The 19,596-nt window shown below is 37.9% G+C and overlaps 1 protein-coding gene across 4 annotated transcripts in view; it reads right to left on the reverse strand.

Moving 5' to 3' along the window:
- Positions 1 to 19,596, reverse strand: part of CCNY (cyclin Y) — a 118,641-nt gene that overhangs the window by 66,267 nt on the left and 32,778 nt on the right. Inside the window, exon 1 of one of the 4 annotated variants that reach the window (XM_083860293.1) lies at positions 15,937 to 15,955. The exons of the other annotated variants lie outside the window; for them this stretch is intronic. The gene's annotated coding sequence lies outside the window, so the exon portion shown is untranslated. Of the gene's footprint in view, positions 1 to 15,936; positions 15,956 to 19,596 lie in introns of those variants that run through there. 4 annotated transcript variants of the gene reach the window in all.

The following is a 19,596-nucleotide window of genomic DNA, read 5'->3' on the forward strand; positions in this document are numbered from 1 at the left end:
CATGCTTTAGGCACATACACCATGTTCCAGGCCCACAGGCCATCAGCTAACAGTATTTCCAGTACTGTCTTTTCTTCAGCACAGCAATAGGAAGGTTGTCACTGCAGTGGAGGCAAAAGGCTGGAAGTCCTGAGATTCAGGGCAAGCATTCAACTCTGTCATGAATTCCCAATGGTTCACCCATGGACACTTTCAGACCTTTCAGAAGAACAGCTGTTTCTTGCTCTAAGAATGCTTCTCAAGGTTCGTGTAGTAGTCAGCAAGGACTGTCTGCACTAAAGCAACACAAGCTAATTTCAAATCAATAGCCATGTGTAATGATTCAGAGGAAGAGCTTACATAGAGCTTATGCCAACTTTCAGATTTTCAGAAGTTGCTAGTGAGCTGCCATATCCTGGCATGCTCTGCTCTATCCTTTCTAGAGCAGACTTCAGTATGCACCCACCAAACTAAGAGGACTGACTAAAACAACCAAACTTGAACCAAATATTTGAAGAACTAGTAAGAATGGTTGAAAAACTTTTCTTAGCTAAGAAAGTAAGTTTGGGGACTGGATGATACCAAATGAGCCAAGAGGACAGAGCTGGCACAGGCAGGCTGTAGAGAAGTTTGAGATGGAGAAGGGGTGAATATGGATGCACTTAGAAAAGAATTGTGGATCATCCTCCTGAGCCAAAGCAGAGTTCCAGAAGTGGAAATAGATCAGAGGGGAGAGACTTTTGCCTAATATGCATGTAATGTATGTAAGTAAAAAGCAATGAAGTCTTAAAATAGTTCAGAAATTCAGGGTCACACATAACACTCTTCTATACAGGCAGGGTGTCTCAGAAAAACTATATGGATGGAGATCTGGGACACTCTTGTTATTTAGGTTCCAAATATCCTGGAAGCTAGCACAGATCTGAGAGCTGAAGGCAACTGGGGTGTTACCCTGTCTATTTTGTGACAGGGTAACAATAGGCCTAAGACCAGGAAATTTTTCAGATGTGCCAAGAAAGAAACAATACAAAGGCTTCCTGAGATACAGAAAGCATAGCAGATGTCCCAGTACTGCTGAAATCCTGAGAATGAGGAGTGGTCAAGTGGATTAGTGTAAATTCACCAATCTGACCAGTCAGATCAAGTCTGGAAAAGACAGCACACTACAAATAAAAATTCCTGCACTTCTGTCATTGGGTGAATCCATCATTCATGAGTAAGTTCCCACTTACTGACACTGCAAAAAACAAGCATGCAAAGAGCTACTCTTGACCTTTAGGTAACTATACAGGCAATCCATGTTGGCCTACTCCCATTTTTTAAACCTGCAAAACCAGAAAACAGCAGAAAACTGTTATGTATTTCCCAGAAAACTGGACAGGATTACACCTTTTTCTTCTGGTAAGCCATAAGCTTGTTTTCTCACTTTTTGTTCCAAGTTGGTCACATTGGTGTCAGAAGAATTGTATTTTTAGAGAGGGCATTCCTTCCAAAATACAGCTTTGTTCACTTCTGGCTTCAAGGTGACCGAAACAAAGAGAAACTGGTCTTCAAACAGCTGCAAGAAATTTCTGTTTAAATGCTGTTTTCACAAGTAAATTTTTCTTATTAATTTTAACTGTCATAAGAAAAAAAAAAAATCTTTCTCTCTGCCCTCTCTCCCACTTCTCATCACCAGAAAAATTTCATAGCTGTTCTGTAATGAATCAATATGTCTGCAACTGTCATAAAGTAACACACATACAATCAAGTGGAAAATTGTTCCCTTCAAACTCCCACAGTAACCAATAAGCAATAAAAAACAAAATAAAACTACTAGAACAGAAGCTTTCAAAATATGTTTATTTGCCTCCCTTTCTTTTACCAACAGCATTTTTTCCTTATCGGATTTCTCAAAGAAAAAAGAAAATTAACATCACCAAGAGCATTTTTAAAGCCACTTTCATATTGCCTGAAATGAAAAAAAGCACATGAATGCAAGTTTTTGCCAGCTATGTATAATCTCTGCATTATCAAGGTTCCACCATTTACAGGTGGTTGGTTTAATGTTAATTTTCCTCATGACATATGTTTTTCTGTTGAACAAAACTGTCAACAGAAGTTTTAAAAACTTACAAATGAACACATGAGCAAGTGAAGAGCAGAGACCACAAAGCAGTTAATACTGTCAATTTATGTATATGACATTTCACAGTAATCCAGGCTGCCCTAGTCTCTCATGTACTCACAGAATCTAATCCCTATTTCTCATTGGCTCACTTAATGTCTAACTTCCTCATTTCCTCATTGGCAACTCCCAAGTTTCATTTATCCTCTATTCATAAAGGGAAGAGTAATAAAGGCCAAAGAAACAATAGACCAGTGCACAGAGAATGGAATTTCACCATGGTCAGTTATCTCAAGCCTTTGTTATTTGTAGGCAGATGAAGATTCATACAGTTTATTGGTAAAGGTCCTTGATTAAACCTAAATTAAAAGAGGATCCTATTGTGCCATTATTATTTGATTTCTATTCAGACCTAAAGCAGAGGTTGAAGAAATATCTTGCTATGGAAAATACTCTTTCTAGTTAACTCCAATATATCCTGCAAATATTTACATTCTCGAAACTACAGGTGCAGCCTGGTGTCCATTCAGCTGTTATCTTCCATCTGAGGGTCTGCTCTGTTCTCTTGAGGAGATTATTTGTCTCTTAATTGAGACATTTGTATATACACGTTATTTTGGGAACTAAAAATATTACACTGTTGGAAACTCTTCTGCTCTCAGAAGCACAGAATTGAACTTTGCAACATGTTTTGATGAATTACTCTTCAAACTGGATTTCATTACTTCTTTGGTCTCAGTAAACCAAAGAAAAAATTTAAATAGAATGATTTTACCCAGGCCATCAAAAGTAACCCCTTCTACAATAGATATGACAATTTCCCCATCTCTAAATATAACTAAGTCTGTCTAATTAGTAGCAGGTAATGATCATACATCACTTATTTGATCATTCTCCCCTCTCATGCATGTCCCATTCCACCCAAGTACATCTTTTCACAACAATTTCGAATGCTGCCAGCCTTTCAATGTTCTTCTGATCACATCTTACTGGCTAATAAAACATTCAGATAATGTCTCTCTAAATACTCCCTAGACCACAACAGGCTACAAAATCTTAGCCAGAAGTTACAACTCTCTGAAAAGTGGAACATGTGCACTTTTAAAGTCTCCAGGCCTCAACTTCGGTTATCAATGTATAGGGGGAAACATGGAGAAAAATAAACCAGTTTCCAAGTTGGTATAAAATACATTTTCAAGATGGCCAGAAGGTACCAAACAAGAGTAGATGACTTTATTTGGAACAAATTCAGTGTACTTTACACTACCAGCTACATCCTGGCAAATAGATTCTGACATACATCACATTTAAAGTGAGCTATGTATTAGCACTGTTTCAAGTGTGTACTTTAATCAAGTACAACTATCACTACTGACACCTTTGAAAGGCAGCACAAAGTATCACTAGAAGTTACCCTGCTAGATACCAGACAACTTATCATTGTGAAGTAGTTTGCACATTGTTAGTGGTGACATATATTTGGGGACCCTCGTCACCATGCAAATAAAAAGGTATCACCTAGCATCTTGTAAAAGAAATATAAATATTTATACAGTTTAATCTTCAATTGAATAGAGTTGCTTATCTAACCCATAGATCTTCTTTCTCTAGTTAACAAAAAACATCCCTATATAAAACAGATTCAGCCTATTCTACAGTTGCTTCTGGAATGGACATCTTGCTGCCAAACTGCTCCAAAACCAAGTTTCTATTAATAAACAGTTGAAAACATAAAGTAAAGCTTTCTTGTACTGCACCTTTGAATTCATCATGCATTACAGCTGGTACTACACTATTAAATTCCTTGTTATGCATCAAAAGAATAGATATTCTACCATCATCCTGCCACACTACAACACTGGCTGGAGAAGAGCTGTTGGTTTTAAGCTACAATGATCAATGGTACGAATGACTGTGTCAGCAGACTGGCAAACATACCTAGTTTTAAACCACAAAAACATATGCTGCTTATTTCACAGGCAAATTTATGCTTATTATTTCAAAGAGAGATGTCACCAACCACTAGTGAAAGTGAATACGAATATCACACTCTCCCCATTTCCAGCTTCAATATCTTCATCTGTTTTTTTTTCATTTTTTCCCTTGCCAAAATGTTTTAGAGACTTTAGGTGCTTGTAAAAGATGTTCCTTTTTTTTTTTTTTATTTAAATGAGATTGTTCTTAGTCCTTGGAGTTAATTCAGTAGGATTTTTAATTAAAAACAACATAGTCCTCCTGTAGGTGTTCTCTTTTTCATCTTGCTTGAATTCCCACCAGTCTAGCTTTCCCCAAAGACAGCTCAAGAGGAAAATTATGACAGGTGCCTGAAGTGTACAGAAACAGCGGGAGGAACAAAATCAACAGGGAGCAGAGACTGACTGAAGCATGTGAAGGAAAAGGGAAAAAGGAGATAGAATTTCGAGGTAACAGCATTTGGGGCAGTCAGGCACTCAGGAAAGGAGTAAACTTGAAAGTTCGCAATCATTTCCCTCTCATCCTTGTTTATCTTCTTCCTTGATGTTTTTTTATATTACATGGTGATAGATAGCTATAACAGAGCTGATTTGACCTAATTATTTTTAATATTAAAAGAAACAAAGGGTTGAAGATGCTAATAATTGAAGTATGACAAAAGTGAGAGGAAAAAATACTAAAAATTAACACTCTAATGGACACTGCACAAAAAAACTGCAATGCAATTTCACTTTCTTATAGTGGGGTTGTTTGTTTTTAAGAAAAAGAGAGAACAAAAAAATTCTGGCCATTTGGAAAAAAATTTACACTACTTAAAAATTTTATCACTCAGTCATTCTACATTTATACAGATTTGGTTGATCAGCTGGAAGATCAAAAGCCTAAAAGCACATCAGGGAAAACAATTACAAAACAGATTTCAGAAAAATAACAAATCAGGCATTCAAAAATATGTAGGGTTTTATTTACCACAATCATCCCTTCTGGAGCTTGAAGGTGTATAAATAGAAACCTTTCACCAAGAGGTTTATTATATTTCATCAGGAAGCCTGACACTTCAGACAATGAAGGACTTCACATGAACATATTCTTCATGAATAATTAATAAACACTCAGCTGGTTTGGCTCCTTTAAAAGCAGCTTGGTTCTTTTGTTTCTTTTAGCTGCTACCCTCCTACTTTCAACTGTAAGGCAGACAGCAACACTTTTTCCTTTCTGCCAAACCAGGAAAATACTTAAATACATAAACTGAAACAACTTTCTAGATTACAGAGAGATACAGCACATCACTATTGTCTCAATAACTTTTAACTCCATAAGAGACATAAAAGTTTAGCTTGTTTCAAGAATATTTTGAGTAACAACTCACAATTTTTAAATTTTTTTGTTTTCTTTATTCCTAAAATATTATAAGGCAATGTAAATTGTTTATTAAGAAAAAATTTAATAATTTGAGATGTTTAGCATGAAGCATGGCAAACTGCATGTTTTTGTATTCCACAGTAAAATAAATAAATGTTACTGGTAGAGCACACCAGACTCAACTAAACTATTTGCATTTCTCCCAGAAGGTGTAGTAGAAAAAGTTCTGTTCTGAAATGAGAGATACAGTTGACAGGTTGAAGGAAATTATTCCATTTTTTCTACACTTTTATAGAGAAAACCTGTATCCCTTTTTGCCTTCAGAAGCAGAAATACTTACAATATTATCTGAGACTCCTCCAGATATATTTTGTGATCTTCGTAAGTATATTAAACCAATTTCAACTTTCCTTTTAAAAAAACCAAACAAGCAAGCTTGTCTGTCATGTTACACAGCCCATAAGGGTGATTTCACAATCACATTTAATATTTGCTTCTGTAACAAAATTTCTAACACCATTTATCCTCCTTATGTATGACAGTCACTACACTGACATATGTTCTACTTAAACTAAATGAATGCAGCACAAAACTCAGGCAGATATAATACCTTGAACACTAATAACATTTATGGTTAGGAATGTTATACTGGAAATGTCAGCACCTCAGTACAGGACATTAAACCAGGACACTGCTTCCCTTGACTTGTCAGACATTCTACCATGGAGACCATTTATTTATTCTGCTCTGAACCCTAAAGTACCGAGTGGACACTGCAGAAGAAGAGTTCCCAAGCTGGCAGACTGATGATATGATCAAGTACTGCAAATTTTGCTCCCAGATGGGGCAATCAGAATGCCAGTGATACACTAATTCACAAGAAGTCACAAGACAACCCCAAGGAGTCTGGTCTGTGTGCAGCCTTCATCAAGCTTCCTTCATTTGGACAGCCTTTATTTACCCTAAGTGCACACTTCCCCTGCCCCGTGGTTACTGAGCCACTACACACAAAAGAGGCAGGTGTAGGAACAAACCTGCAGCACCAAATGAAGACAGCAGTTAGCTGAAGGATCTCTTCCTCTCGTCACAGAAAACAAGGTGTGCAGTGGACTGTGTAAAGAGAAATCAGTCTCTAGTGATGACAGAAAAAAAGGCTCCTCTGTCTCCAGAAAGAGCTTGTTTGCTGCCAGGCAAACCCCAAACTTTACAGAGGCAATCCACAGCTGTAAGTTCCTCATGGGCTGCATGTCTGGACTTGGCAACATTAGGTTAACAGTTGGACTCAATGATCCTAGAGGTCAACCTAAAGGATTCTGTCATTCTATGTCCAACTCTTCCTAAGGCCGCATTAAAAAACTGCTGAAGTAAAAGAGCTGCAACTCTCAACCAACAACAGCAGCTGTGCTAAGAACAAGAACCACTACATAATGCACAGAACCTGTAAACTCAGTTCCTGGGCCATTAGAAACAAGACTGAATTAGCAGGCCTTTCCAAAATTATTCTGTATATCAGCTCACCTTCTGCACTATAAGGATAAATCTGACAAAACTCTTGGAAGACAAGTAAAAATGCTTGTGTCCACAAGCACTACTCTGTCATTTACCTTGGAACAAGGTTTGATTAGTAGGAGACCTGGGTCTGTGACAAACAATGAGAAAGATACTGAAAAGCGGTCCATTAGGTGACCCATGCTACTGAATAAGGCAAAAAAGTGTCCACACTGCTGGATTGTGAATAATAGGAGAGGAATAACAAGATGAATTAATCTTGAAAGGCAACTTTAACTCTTGATATTTCCTATTTTTCAAGTGTTCAATTTTTGGCTCTTAGTATTTTTTGAACACATTAATACAATCCATACAGAGGATGCCCCCTGCCCATCTGCTTCATAACATGTTCAAGAACTGTTACACTGAACTTCCTCTACAGAAAAAAATTAAAGGAACAGGAACTGTGCTTCACAGCTGACCACTATATAATTTTAAAAACAGGTTCTTCTCTTCTGGTTTTCCAGCTTAGCAAACTTCTTTTATTGAAGTAGTCATTTGAAGTAAAAGACTCTTAGCCAAATAAGATTTTTATTCTATGAAAATAAACAAATAAATAAATAAGTAAATAAATCCCCACTGAACTATAGGAAGAAATGGAGCATGTATTATTAAGAAATTAAATAACTTTTAAAATAACTACTCTGAATTTGAAATTTTTCATTACAAGTGCAACCCTGTAAGAACTTCTAAATGTTTATTTCTTTCTAGATTATCTAGTCATTGTCTCCAGAAGACAAGAATTAATAAATATATATTTTTACTGTCGGAAGCAGCAAGATGTTCAAGAAAATGAGTGGTTCCTGCTTTAAAATTCAAGCGTAGAATGTATGACAGCAAAAGTTACTTGGCTGTCAGCTTCCAAAAAATAAAATAAATGACACAATCCTTTAAAACACTTTTGAATTGTCTGTAAATTGGAAAACATACTATGCTACTAAGTAACTACAGAGACTTATTTTGAATAAACACTACTCAAGTCAAGTCTTAACATCAACTGATCAACATCTCAACTGGGACAGGGAAATGTTTGACCACTGTCGTTTGGTCTGCATGAAGAACAAAACACATGGTATTGCCAGAACAATTTTTATGCTGTATCTTCAAATTCATTAATGTGTGCTCTCTTACACCTCTGTGTGTTTACCAAGTAAATAAAGCAGCTTAGCTGTTAGTCTCGTTAATCTCCAGTTCTTCTTAAATAGCAATCAGCACTCATTTTCCTGTGAGGTTTTTTCCACTCAAATCCATGCTTATCCACATAGAAATGAAAGAAAAAAGAAAAAACAAAAAACAAAAAAACCCAGGAAAATAACCATCCAAATCATCTGTCTCTGACACAGTATTACATTAGTGCTTATTCCACTAAGTGCTACGTTTCTCACAAATAAACTTCCCTTGAAGAGAAAAAGTTTTCAATTGTTTGTTAACTAGCAGGTATTTCATAGAAGATATTGGACAAAAAGTCTAATTATATGGAAATCTAAACATTTGTACAATGACTGTTGCTCAAACAGCAACTGTCTTTATCCCTCTTGGCAATAGAGTAGGTACGTACACAAAGTGGCTCTGGATTTGGGAAAAGCAAACAGGGAGAGGTATGAACTATCTGCAGACAGGCAGGCAGTTTTTATTATTATTATTGTTGTTGTTATTATTATTATTATCGTAATTCTAAAACTAGCTTCCAAAGAGACACTTCAAAACTCAGCGAAACTCAGGTCACTTGGCAAAGTATTTCTTGGCACACAGAGCAGACTACCTAGCCCAAAGGCCCAAGAAGTCTACCAAAACATGAAACAGTGATTACAGGGTATTTATATATGCAACAATTTGCCTATGCATTTGACTGCATCAAAACAGTCGTCATGTACTAAGAAAAAAAAAAAAAAAAAAAAAAAAGAAAGGGGAGAAAAGAAGATGAAAAAGGGAAAAAGTAAAACAAAAAACAAATAACAAAAAAGGAAAATATAGAATGCAGGTTGCTAAAAAACTAAGTAGGAAAGTACTAAGACTCTTACTACCTAGGTTAGGAAATCTCAGCTCTCTGTTTTCTAAAGTGACACCTACAGAAGTGCCACACTTGCTTATTTTTGTTGTTCCAACACAGGGTTCACAGACAATAGATGATGTCAGCGTCTTGGCTTGCAGATAAAAATCCAAGCCTAACACTATTTTTAGCGTACTTCCTAAGGAAATCAGGCGTATGTAACCATGCTAACACTCAGCCCTCTGCCCTGAAATCTTCTGAGCACAAAACCTACTTTGACAAATTTTGTAGAAGGCTAAGTACCTCAAAAGAACAACCTGACTGCATACTTCGGGAAAGCTGGCAGGCTGGTGTAGGAAAAGCAGTGTATCAAAGACCCTGCTAAAAGGAAGGAGGTGGTGATGGTTCATGTCAAGAGGTGGTGGCTTTGACATTTCCAGCCCAGAGACAGCACTTGTGTCCATTCAAAGACAGAAAATGGAGGGAAGATAGGGCAGAGCAGCACATTATACAAGTAACAACCACCTATTAAGAAAAAAAAGGAATTAAATTTAACACAGAAACTCCATTGGACTTGCTGCTCATGAAACACTTCCTACATCTGCATATAGCATACTATGCTCTGTTTTGGCAGGAAGATTAGTTCAATTGTTTAATGGGACTTATCCATATCTCATTAAAATGATCCTAAGTGCTCCCTACAATCTTTAAAATATGTCCCCTGGCACTAATAATTTTATGATGAAGGCTAAATTATGTTCCGATCAAATTAGAAAAATTGAGGCAAATTGCATTAGGCTATTTAATACAAATGTTCATTCTGAACAGCAATTTCATGTTTATTCTCATATCCTGTAGGAACAAGGACATAAAGGTGATCTGTGTTTAACAAAATCTCCAGATACAATGAGTAGCAAAGACATGGGAGATCTTAACTAATGGCATCTGGTTTTCCTCTATGTCACTGGTTGCTGGTACACAACATAAAGTACTTTTGTATCACCAGCCAGGACATCACACCACCACATGTCTATTCCCATTAACCTGTTCTTAGTGCTACAAATTTGGAAACTGAATTTTCCTACACTTTCCAAATGTTCTTTTTTCACAAGCTGTAATGCCACAGTAACATACAGCATTATCTATTTGTACATCTCTTTTTCTGAATCTAGGTTTTCCACTCCATGGCCCCAGAGTTCAATTTTTTCCTCCGAGATGTATCTTTTTCAAAGTTACATAATTTATCTTCTCCCTCTTTTGGATTTATTTCTCCTGCCCCCAGGCTTTAGTTTTTTATCTTTACTACATTTTCTTTTCTTTTCCTTAGCAGAAGAGAAATGAAGACAACTTTACTTCTCCCTATTCCCCTGACATCAACGCTGAGTACTCAGTTATTTCTTCACTAGGTTCCGTTACTTCCTAAGTTTTCTTTACCCACTTCCATCCATCCAGAAACACATGCAGCACCAAAAAAAGTCAAGGCAGCTGCATCAGTGGCTGCCCACTCTATAGCAGCTGAGCTACCTGGATGTCCAACATCAAAATCAGTGTCCGAAATAAACTGGCAGGGCTCACTCAAGGGCTGCAGCACTGTGGAAAACAGAGGAACAGTTACAGCGTGCAAGAGGTGAGGTGGCAGTGACTTCTGAAGCTCACCCAGTCCACAGGCAATGCTTCAGTGCACGGGCCACGTGGTCTCAGGCAGCCAAAAAGGTTCAGTGTGAAGGAGAGGAGACGACCCAGGATACCACAAGTGACTGAAAAACAGAAGCATTTGGAACCTTGCAGGGCCGTACAGATGCTGCAGCTGGGACAAGGGAAGCGTTATCAATTCTCTCACATGGACAGGACACACTATGTTTATGTTTTCAACACAAGAAATCCAGTTGCTAAAATAGAAAAATGCTATGTAGGGTAAGTGCACTGTAGAAAAAAGCAGCTTAAAGGAAGGATATGGCCTAGAAAAATGGAGGATTCAAGGGCTTTGCTTGAGAACAATAAGGACTTACATGAGACCAGAGAACAGACTATAATCCTGAACTGCATTTAAATATTACTAATTTTCCTCCAAAAAAAGAACAAAATCATTTTGCTAGGCTCTCAGTCAACCCATCTTGCTAAATAAAGCTTAAATTATGGACTAGTCACCTCAGGCTCCCGTCACAGCTGACTGAAATTAATTTATTGCCTATGTGTTATTCTGGGGTTATTTCAACATGGAATAGGGAAATCAACTCAATTTGGAGAAGAATTACCTCAAAAAACCCAAACTAACACAAAAAAAAAAAAATTCACTAACATGGAATTAAACCAATTACATCATTTTGCTGTGTTCCTAGAACAGCAGAAAGATGGTGAGTAAATTTGCAAAAGCACATTGAAAACTGTGATAGCATGTGGCTGTGTCCTGGGTTTGCCTTAACTGAATTTTTGGTGAGGAGAAAAAGAATTCCAGATACAGGCTGGAAATAGGATTTGCTCTCCAACCTTTCTAAGCACACTGTTCTCTCTCACACACGGTCTGCAGTTTCTGTGACCTCCCCGTGCTCACTACCCTTCAAATGGCTGAATTCCTCCTGGACAGCTGGCAGCACCTTCATTTTTCTTCCCAGCCATCTGACTGACCCTTGCCTCCTCCATCTCTGATTTCTCTAGCAAGCTCCCTGCACTCTTCCCATGGATACCTGGCAAGCCAGAACACACCCACCAAACATGTGCATCTCTTTCACATGTTCTGCACGGTACCTCAGACAAAAGCACACGTTAAAAAAAAGACAGAAGAGTATTTCATTATGATGGCACACTGCATATCTCATTTAACTGTGCATCTGCTATGCATATATTCTTTATATAATTCATATATCTCACGCAAATGGAGACAAGCATCAAAATTACTATAAACTGATGATACAAATTTTATTATCTGTCTCCTGTCTTGGCAAGCACTGCACGCAGATGGCTCAGGAAACACTTCAGGTGCTTGTCCCCTCCCTACATATCCCTAAGGATGGGATCTGCTATATACCATCAGATACACTCCCACTTTTACACCAAGACTTTGATCTTGGAGACACTAACACTAAAAACTTCAGAGGAAGCTGAAAAGATGCAGACAAAAGAGAGAAGAAATAAAAGAGTAGGCAAATGTAGGTTTTCACCTCCATAGGCATCACTCAAATTAAAAAATTATGTCAAACAGCAAAACACTGGACCACATTCCTGTCCAAAATTCTGTCCATTTTCAGCTCACTGCAACTTGGTCATCTTATTAGAACCCCACCCCACCAATTTTCTTAGCACTAAGTTGAAGCAATAGTATTTCCCAGCATTCTCTATCCAAAGCATGTGTGTAAATATCAGGCTAAATTAAGGGTGTTTACACACCACTGAATGAGCAGAACTAAATGGTTTTTTTGAGTGATAGGCAGTTTTTCACAATACCTATCAACATTTCTAAGGCATTTATCACTGTAGGATCTTCTGACAAAAAAGCTTCATTTTATTTAAGTCTCCAAAGACCTCCCTTTTCAGTGCTGGAACACACTGAACAGAAGGCGGAAAAAAATAAATTGCCACATAAACGTAGGCACAGAAAAATCCTTCAAGTCCCACATTATGTTACTGATGTTTTCTTTGCTCTGGGCACAAATGGCTGGTACAAACAAGACAGAATCACATGCATACAGCCTGTGAACTCATCAGGGGCACATTCAAAAGGCATGTACTCAACAACTAATTGCTTTGGGAAAGAAAACAGTACAGAGGTTTACACTTACAAGGGTTCTAAACTAATTGTAGGGCAAGCAACACTCAGCCCAGATCTACAACAGGCCTAGGTTTATTCAAAGCTCCAGAAACTCTCCTGTTCTATACCACAAAACACATGCAGAATGAAAACTTAACCTTGGCCAGGATATTTCAGGTGAAAATCTTTAATCTGAAGAACAATTTAAGAAACCCAAGTGTTGAGGATATCCCCTTTTGCTATCACTTCTGCATGCTACACGTGTATTATCCAAGCTTTACACGAGGTATTAAGCATCACATGTGCCACCTATGAACTCGCAACCACTCTAATATGTTTGCTAGTGGAAAAAAAACCACCAAAAACACCCACAAAAAACCAACCATTTCCAGGAGCTTATTAAACATCACTTTAAAGACAGAACAAGCACCTTAGTGAGCTTTTAACCTCACTGAGGACTGACCCTCCTGTTCCCAGCGAAGTAACTACTGCAATATAGAAACATGTAGTTCAAAATTCATTTTCTCTTTAAAGACTACACTGACACTCCTCCAAACTACTAAAATGGGTCACAATACCTTTATGAGAAAAGGTACATATCTTCATAAGGCAATATTCATTACTAAATCAGTAGTTAAATTTTTAAGAGATGCATGTAGAAGCTACATAATTGTTTGTCACTTACAAAAACACCAAAGGCTCTGCAGACTAAAACAGCTGCTTGCCATAATAGAGGGAGGTGAGAAAGACTTTGAATAAGATGGATGTGCATTTAAAAATAAATAATGCTGTGGATGACAGAGGCCCTTGTGCAATCTCATCAGGGTAGATGAATTCAGGACTCGTGATCTCTGCAAGGCGATTTTCCACAATTTATTTTAAGCAGACAGTAATGAATTTTTATCTCAATGCAATATAGTAAGAGCTTTCTTACAATGTTTAACACCGTACTAAAAGAGGTATGCTTAAGACTTGTAAAAGGAATTACTGTTCTACTCCGTTTTTATGACTCAAGTTGCTGACCACAGAACAGAAAGGTTTCACATTATGCAGGGTAGATAAAGGCATAAAAGCTGAAGATTTATCTGCCATTCATTTCAAGACAAGATACTTAAAATATATATTTATAAGCACATAAATATCACCTGCATTTTTGCACTAAATAGGTCAGAACTTCAGCTACAAAGAAAACAAGACAACCACCAAAAAAATCCAGCCTTTACTGATTTTATTCTAAAATAAAACTTTTTTTGTCTTACTCAATTATGAGGGAAATAAGAATTTTATGGCTTTTATTCCCATTCAATCCCAATTATTAACTGTGTAGCAGCTGGTCAGCAGCTTTGATGAAAATAAAGCTTTCCCAGCAGCAGGACCACTTCTATGTTATGCCATACATACTGCAAAGGAGGCTGTTTATTCCGCCAGTGGGTTAAAATGAAGCAGCACAAGGAATTTCAAGAATAAAGTATCCTTACAGAAAAAACCACCAACTGAAAACCTCCAAGCAGCTTCTCTGTTACCAGTTTACTGACAGAGGTGGCAAGTGAGAGACAGTGCTGTCCCACAGGTATTCTCCTACACAGAGAAGCAGAAGCCACCACAGGTCAGTGGGAAAAATGCAGAGGAAGCCCAAAATGACCCTGAGGCTGTGATGAAGAGCTGACAGCTCCAGTCCCTCTGCTGGTTTTTTGGGTTTTTTTTTTTTTGTTTATTTGTTTGGTTTTTGCTAGAGGTGTATTTATGCAGTTTATAACATACATCCAGAAGGCTAAGATCAGCCTTATTCTACATTCTTCCTCCTGGGCTGCAAAAGGCTGCGTCAGAAGTTGTGCCTGCTTATTTAGGGTTTTATATAACTGCCCTCAATAGGCACATGAACAGCATGTCAGGACACATGAGGCCTTCCCAAACCAGCCTTCACTACTTGACCTCACCTGGACAGAAGCACTGGTGGAAAAGTGAAAAAAGAAAACCATAGTTGGAAACCTCAGATCCAAATGACTCGCAGCAGTTCAAGGCACTGTAAACCTGGACCAAGTTTATCCATAACACATATTGCTCAAGAAGTTAAGAAAACTGGAAATGTCACTGACTAACAGCTTGCTGGCAAACAAATTAAATATATTAACAGGTTATCCTAAGGAAAAAGAAAATGTCCCTGTCCTTCTCCTCATGCTTAACAATGTGGTTTTAATTTTTCCCTTCAAGAGCACCAGGAGACCCTTCCATGAGCCACTCTTAGTCTCTGCTTCTGGAGAGAGCCACAATCCGGCAAAAAAGACTCAAGGAAATTTGAAATTGCATTTTCACTTAACTAGGGGGCAGTACACATGCAGATCTGGCCTGCAGTAAACATTCCCTACAGCAGTGAGGAAGTTCAGCAGAAGACTGAAGGCACAGTGGTAAGTTCAGACACAGCTCTCCCACCCAGCCATGAGGGCTGGTGCTGGTGGCAGCGATGGGCACCACGACCAACTACTGCCAGCCACAGGATGACACCCTGGGGCCTGTGCAGTGAAATCAAATCAGACATTTCACAGAATCACAGAATGGTCAGGGTCTATAAACCAGAAACTGGCACCCCTACAAACACAGCCCACACACAAACCAGGGAGACTGAGTAAGAGTCCACCACTACCCCACACACTGCGGATGGGCAAGTATAAGGGTGCCTATCCACAGCTGGGAATTTGAACAAAAAAATAAATGAAAACTGAAAAAAGCAAGGAAAACCTTCCACAGGGCAGATGGATGTCATAATATGAGAGGAAATGCTAGATAAAGGGAGCAGTGTACCTTAAGAAAATGAAAAGCTGTGCTGTAAGCCAGTAGCACTAGTGTAATAAGCTCAGTTATTGTAGTTTGCCTTCAACAGCAGCCAATAACATTTTAATAAATTGATCAAGCATTTACCTGGTTGTGCAAGGGTTTCCACCCAACACAGAATACTACTTTGTAACATCAAATACATTTTTCAGCAATTTCGATGCAACATTTTACCTTTCAGAGCAGCAATTCAACATGCTAAGATTAAATAATGTTACCTCTCCACTGGGGGTGGCAGAACACTTTAGTGACAGCTGTGTCCCATAAACTGAGCTAAAGACTTCATCTCACAAAACACTTCAAGAAGACAGTTGTAATAAACATAGAAAAACAGAAGCCTCAAAAGTAGGCATTTTGCAGACCATATTTAAAAAAAAAAAAAAAAAAAGCTTCTATTAATACCTTGTTTGAACTGTTCCGACTTAATTCTTTCCATCATCTGCTACTACTTTGCACATGTCACCAACCTTTGATCTTTAGTTTTCCTTACAAAAGCCAGGCTGCCTGCTCTCAGGGTTGACCAAGCAGTGAAACGCATGGACAGAGGACAAATTTACTGCTTCAGAGAGCTCTCTTTAGAGACTCAAGACTTCAGTGTATTGAAGTTCAGCCAAGTCCTTTCAGAAGCACTTTTAAAAAATCACTTCTATTGCCTCATTGAACCAAAGAAAACAACCTGGTTTTCTCTCTTTCAATCTACTCCTTTAACTTTGTCCTTACACTAAGCTTCACTTCTTAGAAATGGGAAATTTGCAATTCTGTGGAAATGAACAATCAAACTACAAAATATGATCTTCTAGAAGGTAAGAACCAGTGTTAATCTAAGTGCACACTCTGTATACTGGCTGCTTCAAACAGAACAAGAAAACAAAATTAACCACTATATGAAAGCCCTGAAAAATCTCTCTGATGAGGTAAAAGTGCCCCTAAAGTTCAGTGAAAACAAATTAATTAGCTCAGTTGTTTCATGATGCCTGAAAGGACTTTGAAAGTTTTTCAGACGAAAATGGAATATACTTATACAGAAATTAGATACTAAATTTAAAAGACAGGATGGAAACATTCCATACCAGATACAAAAAAAATAGATGACAAATTTTGAATACCTAAATCAACCCAGTTTGTCCCTCTACAGTGTTTCAGTAGGACACCATGACTTTGATTAGAGCTATACTGACCAAGGAAAAGGCAAAAATCAAATCAAGACCTAAGGTGCACATTCCACACACTTTATACACCAGGCATGAACTCCAGGGACTAGCCCTCTTTAAATAAAGCAGGCAAAGAAAAAATTATCCCCACCAGCAATCCCTCTTGTTCTAGTTATAACATTTTCCTTTCTAGGAGCAGAAGCATTTATTTTTTAAAGTACTTAATATATTTTTATATATTCCATCTTAAGGCCCACTAACTCTATGTGTCCCTGCCAGCTGACAAGCACTATGGCCCATTCCACAGGACACCACACTTGGCATAAACCAAACAGATCTTTGTCACAAATACATATGTAAGGTAATTTTTCTCTAGCTAAAATACTCAGAATAAGAAGTATTCTTGAATATAAGACAGATGAAATACACAGTGTTTGCTGGATAGGTTTTTGAAGTAAAATATTGAGCCTTGCACGACTGAAATTATAACAAAAGAGAACAACAGTAAAATCTATTAAATATATGTATATTCATATAAATATAAAATATTTCTCATTTTATTCAAGTAGAATTACTGACGAAAGCAAAAAATCAAACAAATCCATCCAAAGAAATCTGGTGGTTTTTACAAATAATCTTCACACAAGAACCAAGGCTCCTTTCTCCTTTTAAAAAAATAAATGTAGATGAAAACATCTGGGGCTACTAGTAGAAGAGATCACATTCCAGCTAAAATGGAGGTACATTGCCAAAACAAAGGAGCAAACGGTACCAAGGGAAATCTAAAGAAAATTAGAGAAAGGCAGCACAGAAAAATTTGTTGAGCAGCACGATGTAAGAGACTTTAAACCTTTTATTACTAAAACCTGAAGAAGGAAAGACATGAATAGCTGCTTCAAGGTACGCCAATTTCACCAGGAGAGGACAGAAACTGTTTTCCATTACCATTCTAATAATGGAAAAATGCCCAAGGGAAGCAAACCCAGAATGCAGAGAAAAGTTAACGTTTCAAAGAGTGTTTGTGGCAGTAAGCTGCAGACAGCCAACACCCACACTGTTCTCTCCAGCCAGCTCTGCTGAGCTCCCCCTCCACAGAGCAGGGAGCACCCATGGAAAAATAGAGAATGGGACACAAAAAAAATTGCCCAGCCATACAGATATAATGGAAAAAAAAAAAAAAAAAAAAGACTGGAAAAAAAAAAAAAAGACTGGGAAAAAAAAAAAAAAAGACTGGAACATGGACACCCCTTCTGAAACTACTGCGAGGTGCCTGCACAGATGGGCAACTGGAGACTGATGTTCCAAATACTTTTTGCTACCCTGAAGGAACACTTCCATCTGTGGTCTTCTGCTGCTGGAAATGACCACCAATACTCTCAAAGACTTCAAAACAATTATGGTAAAAACACTCTGGGTGGTTTAGTTGGTCTGGGATTTTTTTCCTTGTTTTAAAAATGTTCAAATAACTGGTCACAATAAGGAACCTGAGTGCTTTGTCTCATTCCAGCATCATGGTCAATTACCAAATTGTGCAGTCTCTCCCTGACGGCCAGTGCCTTCTGCAGCAGCACCCAAACACAGCCCTCCTCTGGGAGGAAAACACTCCAAGAACACTTCTGCAAGGAACCCACGCTCAACAGAAATACAGACATGATCTCTAGCACCCCAAATTCATTTGCCCCAAGGCACAGCCTACACAATTCTATTAAAACCACTTAAATAATCTTTCAAGACAACTCATAAGACATGGAGGCAGTAACAAACCAAAGGCAAAACAGATTAGCAGGTTTTTGTCACAGACAAGGAATGAAGAGTAGCTATAAAAAGAGCACTGCTTGCACACAACATTTTAAAAAGTATTTATAGGAAACAATTGCTAGAAACCCACAACAGGCACACCTCTATCCAGGAAGGAGCTGGAGACTATAAAAAACCCAAAGCCCCACACCCAAAACCCCAAAGTGCATGACTGGAGAATGAACACCACTCCTTCCTCTGGCCAAGGCCAGATGCAGAAAGCAGTTTGTGCCAGCCCACGCTGGCTCTGACACACGGGTTCACAGGGACACAAGACATTTCCTGCAGCTCGCTTCTTGGTCTTTCACAAGATGACCTTTTTTTGAAATCTGAATGACAGAACTATTGGGATTTGGGAAGCCTGCTGAGTCTTCACACTGCTTTCTTTTCCTATACATTCTATGCAACACATACACTTTTATTAAAGGACAGAAAACAACAATTCACAGGAAAACTTACACAAATTCAGGTAAGTTCAGGACCTCCTCAGGTCCACTTTTGGCAGTGGTCCCTTGGCATCACACTGACACTACCCAGCAACACTACAGCCCAATTACCACTAACGCACAAAAGCCAATGGGACTGTCTAATCAGACTCCTATTTAATATATAAAATGTTATTTATAGATGTCAGGAAAAACATTTATTTTGGGGAAAGCAATACTTCATGAAGTGATTTAGTCAGGGGAAACTAAACTAAACATAAAATTAGAACATAGCTAGAGATAAATGAGCAGCTTTAAACTTAACTATCCAAAGAAGTACAAGAGGAAAAAATCAGGATTAATTATTTTGATTGTTTCCACTGTAATTTATTATTTTTAAATATCAAGAATTTGATATCATTATCTTGCTATTAAGTCCATTTTCTTTAGAGTAGTAGATTCCATAGCCAAATATGGTATATATTTCTAATCCTTCAATCCTTGTTCTTTCTTTAAAATAAGAATAAGAAAAGTGAGTTCAAGTAACCCTCAGGATGTACAGGCAGCCCATTACACAGTCCATTTCACCCAGCATTAAACCCATTTTTGAACACAGGGGAGGAAAGGAGGATTAGTTACCTGAATAACCCTTATGGAAATGGAAAATAATTGGATTGCACAACACATAA

Source organism: Zosterops lateralis, assembly GCF_965231275.1.
Source record: "Zosterops lateralis genome assembly, chromosome: 1".
Lineage (NCBI taxonomy): Eukaryota > Metazoa > Chordata > Aves > Passeriformes > Zosteropidae > Zosterops > Zosterops lateralis.